Source organism: Lissotriton vulgaris, chromosome 8, assembly GCF_964263255.1.
Source record: "Lissotriton vulgaris chromosome 8, aLisVul1.2, whole genome shotgun sequence".
Lineage (NCBI taxonomy): Eukaryota > Metazoa > Chordata > Amphibia > Caudata > Salamandridae > Lissotriton > Lissotriton vulgaris.
In genome coordinates, this window is record NC_141696.1 from 1,531,680,697 (window position 1) to 1,531,686,154 (window position 5,458).

A 5,458-nucleotide genomic window follows, 5' to 3' on the forward strand; every position below is an offset into this window, starting at 1 on the left:
ACAGCTGATTCCAAGACCTATTTTGTTAGAAGCAAGGAACCTCTCAACTGTGCCGAAACCCGGGATTGAACCAGGGACCTTTAGATCTTCAGTCTAACGCTCTCCCAACTGAGCTATTTCGGCCTGCTTATAGCTGTGGTCTTCATACTTTAATTTAAACCATTTAACAAAATAGATGCAGGACCTGGATTTTTAACCTCATATGGTAGAGATATGTTTTAAGGAGTCCTGTATCATTCCGCAATTAACTGGTGCAATGGGTAAATAGCATTTTTGGGATCCAGGTTAGGTAGTTGTTTTTTTAACTCTGAATGGACTAGCACTATATTACCCAGATATATTTGGCATGAGTAGGTAAGCAATGTCATCTGACTACTGACATCTGTGTTCAAGGGGAAGTGGAAGGTAATGCAGACAAGAGTTTACTTTACAAAAAAGCATGAAATGGGAAATATTCATTGTCAAACCTGAAGGTAAGAGAGGTGGAAGCAAGTTTAGAAGGAGGACATAAAGCAAAGTCTATGTTAAATTGATTGTGTTGTAGATCAGTTGGAAAAAATTTGATGAATAGAGAAAAAGAACTACAGCTGATTCCAAGACCTATTTTGTTAGAAGCAAGGAACCTCTCAACTGTGCCGAAACCCAGGATTGAACCAGGGACCTTTAGATCTTCAGTCTAACGCTCTCCCAACTGAGCTATTTCGGCCTTCTGATAGCTGGGGTCTTCATACTTTAATTTGAACCATTTAACAAAATAGATGCAGGACCTGGATTTTTAACCTCATATGGTAGAGATATGTTTTAAGGAGTCCTGTATCATTCCGCAATTAACTGGTGCAATGGGTAAATAGCATTTTTGGGATCCAGGTTAGGTAGTTTTTTTTTTAACTCTGAATGGACTAGCACTATATTACCCAGATATATTTGGCATGAGTAGGTAAGCAATGTCATCTGACTACTGACATCTGTGTTCAAGGGGAATTGGAAGGTAATGCAGAGAAGAGTTTACTTTACAAAAAAGCATGAAATGGGAAATATTCATTGTCAAACCTGAAGGTAAGAGAGGTGGAAGCAAGTTTAGAAGGAGGATATAAAGCAAAGTCTATGTTAAATTGCTTGTGTTGTAGATCAGTTGGAAAAAATTTGATGAATAGAGAAAAAGTACTACAGCTGATTCCAAGACCTATTTTGTTAGAAGCAAGGAACCTCTCAACTGTGCCGAAACCCGGGATTGAACCAGGGACCTTTAGATCTTCAGTCTAACGCTCTCCCAACTGAGCTATTGCAGCCTGCTTATAGCTGTGGTCTTCATACTTTAATTTAAACCATTTAACAAAATAGATGCAGGACCTGGATTTTTAACCTCATATGGTAGAATATGTTTTAAGGAGTCCTGTATCATTCCGCAATTAACTGGTACAATGGGTAAATAGCATTTTTTGGATCCAGGTTAGGTAGTTATTTTTTTAACTCTGAATGGACTAGCACTATATTACCCAGATATATTTGGCATGAGTAGGTAAGCAATGTCATCTGACTATTGACATCTGTGTTCAAGGGGAAGTGGAAGGTAATGCAGACAAGAGTTTACTTTACAAAAAAGCATGAAACGGGAAATATTCATTGTCAAACCTGAAGGTAAGAGAGGTGGAAGCAAGTTTATAAGGAGGACATAAAGCAAAGTCTATGTTAAATTGATTGTGTTGTAGATCAGTTGGAAAAAATTTGATGAATAGAGAAAAAGTACTACAGCTGATTCCAAGACCTATTTTGTTAGAAGCAAGGAACCTCTCAACTGTGCCGAAACCCGGGATTGAACCACGGACCTTTAGATCTTAATAATAATAATAATAATAATAAAGGATTTTATAAAGCGCCTGGTGACGCCATCTCGGCGTGTCCCCGCGCTGTGGAGAGAGAAAGCAGGGGAAAGTGAGCGACCTAAAGGGTGAAAAGGTGAGTTTTTAAAAGTCTCCTAAATAAGGTCTCTGTCTCAGCCAGTCTAATATGCAGAGGCAGAAGGTTCCAATTCTTGGCTGCCAGCGCACGAAAGGAGCGCCCTCCCATTCTGGCTTTGTTTATCCGGGGGGCACACAGAAGCCCGGTACCCTTGGAGCGCAGTTCTCTGTTGGGCATATAGGGGATTGCGAGATCCTTCAGATATTCAGGGGCTACCTGAGAGGTAATCCTGTAGCATATAAGGAGCGCTTTAAACAAGATCCTCTTTTTTATAGGGAGCCAGTGAAGAGCTACTAGTGTAGGCTTGGAGGCCGCTCTTCTGGGAAGCCTGAGGACCAGACGGGCCGCCGTGTTCTGGAGAACCTGAAGTTTTTTAATGTTCTTCTCAGTGGTTCCTAAGAGTAGAACATTGCCGTAATCAATACGGGAGGTGACTAGAGCTTGAGTCATCGTGCGTCTGGCCTCTAAAGGAAGGAGGTCCAGGGTGCGATTTAAGGTTTTCAATACACCAAAGCACTTTCCTGCTAGCTTCTGGACGTGGCTGTCATAGGAGAGTCTGGGATCAACCCATACACCCAGGTTCTTTGCTTCCTTGCATGGAGAAGGCATAGGACCTAGACAAGAAGGCCACCAGTCCAGGGTCCAACTGGCCGAGTTACCCCCAATCACAAGCACCTCTGTTTTTGAACCATTGAGCTTGAGGCAGTGTTGGTTCATCCAGCCTGCAAGCTCCTGCATGCATGTTTTGAAATTGGCAGCAGCCAAGGTGGGTGTCTGGGATAGGGAGATGAGGAGTTGGGTATCGTCGGCATAAGATACTAATTTTATGCCGTACGATTGAACCACCTCCGCCAGCGGGGCCATATAAAGGTTAAACAAGGTGGGGCTCAGGGCAGAGCCCTGAGGCACCCCCTGTTCTAGGGCAATGCTGTCTGAGAGGGAATTGCCTCTCTGAACCTGGAAGCTTCGGTCTATTAGGAAAGATTTAAGCCATCCCAATGCCTCCTTTGTGACCCCAGCCTGGTTTAGACACTGTAGCAGGATGGAATGGGCTACAGTCAAACGCAGCACTGAGGTCCAGCATTATGAGCGCCATCGTATGACCCTCATCAGCTCCTGCCCGAAGCGTTTCAGTGGCTCTCAGGAGGGCTGTCTCGGTGGAGTAATTGGTCCGAAAACTGGACTGGGAGCTATGCAAGGATTTATTAGCTTCAAAGTGAGCCATAAGTTGTTTGTTTGCAATTTTTTCGGTCACTTTAGCAAGATAGGGTAATAGAGAGATTGGTCTCAGATTTTCCAAGGTGTCCTGACTTACATTAGGCTTCTTTTTGATAGGTAATACAATTGCCTTCTTCCAATCAATCGGTAAGTGCGCAGAGGAGAAGGACAACTGAATTATCTGCCTAAAGTAGGGTTCTAGTACCTGTAGGCTCTCTCTGAGTACTTTCGGGGGAGCAGGGTCCCGAGGGGAACCCGATTTGACGCTCTTGCAGATGTTTATAAGCGTATCGGGAGTGGGGACCGAGAAGCATTGGAGGCAAGACTCAGTGGAATTAGCAACAACACTTTCTGTAAAATCACGGCCGGATGGCAGCTTGTCAGAGAAACTGGTATAGATGTTGGTGATCTTGTCTGAAAAGTAGCGAGCAATCTTATTGCAAGTTTCCACTGAGTTGTCGCAAGGCGCATTATCATTAGTGAGCACAGAAATTTCCTTAAAAATTTTAAAAAGCTCTTTAGAAGAGTTCTCTGCCTCCCCAATGCGCGTCTTGTAATGCATGGCTTTAGAAATACGGACTTTTTTATAGTATTCCTTTTGCGCTTGTTTATATTGAAGTTTAATAACTGGGCAAAAGTCAGTCTAACGCTCTCCCAACTGAGCTATTTCGGCCTTCTGATAGCTGGGGTCTTCATACTTTAATTTGAACCATTTAACAAAATAGATGCAGGACCTGGATTTTTAACCCCTTATGGTAGAGATAAATTTGGAGGAGTCCTGTATCATTCCCCAGTTAACTGGTGCAATCGGTAAATAGCATTTTTGGGATCCAGGTTAGGTAGTTGTTTTTTTAACTCTGAATGGACTAGCACTATATTACCTAGATATATTTGGCATGAGTAGGTAAGCAATGTCATCTGACTACTGACATCTGTGTTCAAGGGGTAGTGGAATGTGATGCAGACAAGAGTTTACTTTACAAAAAAGGACGAAATGGGAAACATTCATTGTCAAACCTGAAGGCAAGATAGGTGGAAGAAAGTTTAAAAGGAGGACAGAAAGCAAAGTCTATGTTGAATTGATCATTTTGTAGATCAGTTGATAAAAATGTTAATAGAGAAAAAAGTACTACAGCTGATTCCAAGACCTATTTTGATAGAAGCAAGGAACCTCTCAACTGTGCCGAAACCCAGGATTGAACCAGGGACCTTTAGATCTTCAGTCTAACACTCTCCCAACTGAGATATTGCGGCCTGCTTACAGCTGTGGTCTTCATACTTTAATTTAAACCATTTAACAAAATAGATGCAGGACCTGGATTTTTAACCTCATATGGTAGAGATATGTTTTAAGGAGTCCTGTATCATTCCGCAATTAACTGGTGCAATGGGCGAATAGCATTTTTGGGATCCAGGTTAGGTAGTTGTTTTTTTAACTCTGAATGGACTAGCACTATATTACCCAGATATATTTGGCATGAGTAGGTAAGCAATGTCATCTGACTACTGACATCTGTGTTCAAGGGGAAGTAGAAGGTAATGCAGACAAGAGTTTACTTTACAAAAAAGCATGAAATGGGAAATATTCATTGTCAAACCTGAAGGTAAGAGAGGTGGAAGCAAGTTTAGAAGGAGGACATAAAGCAAAGTCTATGTTAAATTGATTGTGTTGTAGATCAGTTGGAAAAAATTTGATGAATAGAGAAAAAGTACTACAGCTGATTCCAAGACCTATTTTGTTAGAAGCAAGGAACCTCTCAACTGGGCCGAAACCCAGGATTGAACCAGGGACCTTTAGATCATCAGCCTAACGCTCTCCCAACTGAGCTATTTCGGCCTGCTTGTAGCTGTGGTCTTCATACTTTAATTTAAACCATTTAACAAAATAGATGCAGGACCTGGATTTTTAACCTCATATGGTAGAGATATGTTTTAAGGAGTCCTGTATCATTCCGCAATTAACTGGTGCAATGGGTAAATAGCATTTTTGGGATCCAGGTTAGGTAGTTGTTTTTTTAACTCTGAATGGACTAGCACTATATTACCCAGATATATTTGGCATGAGTAGGTAAGCAATGTCATCTGACTACTGACATCTGTGTTCAAGGGGAAGTGGAAGGTAATGCAGACAAGAGTTTACTTTACAAAAAACCATGAAATGGGAAATATTCATTGTCAAACCTGAAGGTAAGAGAGGTGGAAGCAAGTTTAGAAGGAGGACATAAAGCAAAGTCTATGTTAAATTGATTGTGTTGTAGATCAGTTGGAAAAAATTTGATGA

General features: G+C 41.6%; 2 non-coding genes across 2 annotated transcripts; both read right to left on the minus strand.

The window, feature by feature from the left end:
* Nucleotides 1–50: 50 nt before the first annotated feature.
* On the minus strand, nucleotides 51–123 carry TRNAF-GAA (transfer RNA phenylalanine (anticodon GAA)). Its single transcript has one exon. It is a non-coding gene; the product is annotated as a tRNA-Phe (tRNA).
* Nucleotides 124–4,941: 4,818 nt separating this feature from the next.
* TRNAI-GAU (transfer RNA isoleucine (anticodon GAU)) lies at nucleotides 4,942–5,014 on the minus strand. The gene has a single exon. It is a non-coding gene; the product is annotated as a tRNA-Ile (tRNA).
* Nucleotides 5,015–5,458: the final 444 nt, after the last annotated feature.